At 71.3% G+C, this 677-nt stretch overlaps 1 protein-coding gene across 1 annotated transcript in view; it reads right to left on the reverse strand.

Annotated features, from left to right (window-relative positions):
• Nucleotides 1-590, reverse strand: part of SCML2 (sex comb on midleg-like 2 (Drosophila)) — a 60,903-nt gene extending 60,313 nt beyond the window's left edge. Inside the window, exon 1 of the mRNA XM_004689892.2 lies at nucleotides 548-590. The gene's annotated coding sequence lies outside the window, so the exon portion shown is untranslated. The remainder of the gene's footprint in view (nucleotides 1-547) is intronic.
• Nucleotides 591-677: the final 87 nt, after the last annotated feature.

The raw sequence follows: 677 nt of genomic DNA on the forward strand, positions 1-677 counted from the left end.
CCCGAGCCCGCGCCCCGCCGCTGGAGCATCCTTCCCGGCTGACGTCTCCCTCTCAAACTCCAAAGTTATCTCAGACGTCCTGCAAAAGACGTCTGAGCCACCGCAGGGACTCGGCGCCGCGCACACCGAAGTCCCAGGCCGACCCCACCGGGCGGGAAGATGCGCTTCGAACCTGGGGGCGGCCGCAGGAAAGCGGCCCCGCCACTTAACGCCAAACCGCCGCGGGCGGGATGGGCCGGGAACCGCGCGAGGGCCCGGGGGGGGGGCATGTGTGAGCCTCGGAGAGGAGCTGAGGGGCGTCCCGGGGAAGGCGACGGAGGACAGGGGACCCCAGGCCTCAAGGGGTGGAGCTGACCAGGCTGGACTCTGGGGGTGCGGGGCCGAGCTGCGGCCCGACCCCCGAGTGACCGTTGAGGGGGCGTTCCTCGCGCGGGACGCGCTGCCGAGGGCTCCCCGCCACCCGCCAGTCCGCGGACAACAACCCAGAAAGCCCGGATGCCACGGCACCGTCTCTCGGTTCCTCACAGGGCCCGAAGTCGGCACGTACCTCGGGTCTCGTCCGCGGAAAGAGCGAAATTCTGTCACACCGAGCCCACGAACCGGCACCGGACTTCACACCGCCGCCGCCATGTTTGAGAAGCCGCGCGCCTCGCCGCGCATGCCCCGCAACCGCCGCC

Source organism: Condylura cristata, unplaced genomic scaffold (genome assembly GCF_000260355.1).
Source record: "Condylura cristata isolate star-nosed mole 26May11 unplaced genomic scaffold, ConCri1.0 scaffold00027, whole genome shotgun sequence".
In the NCBI taxonomy this organism is placed as follows: domain Eukaryota; kingdom Metazoa; phylum Chordata; class Mammalia; order Eulipotyphla; family Talpidae; genus Condylura; species Condylura cristata.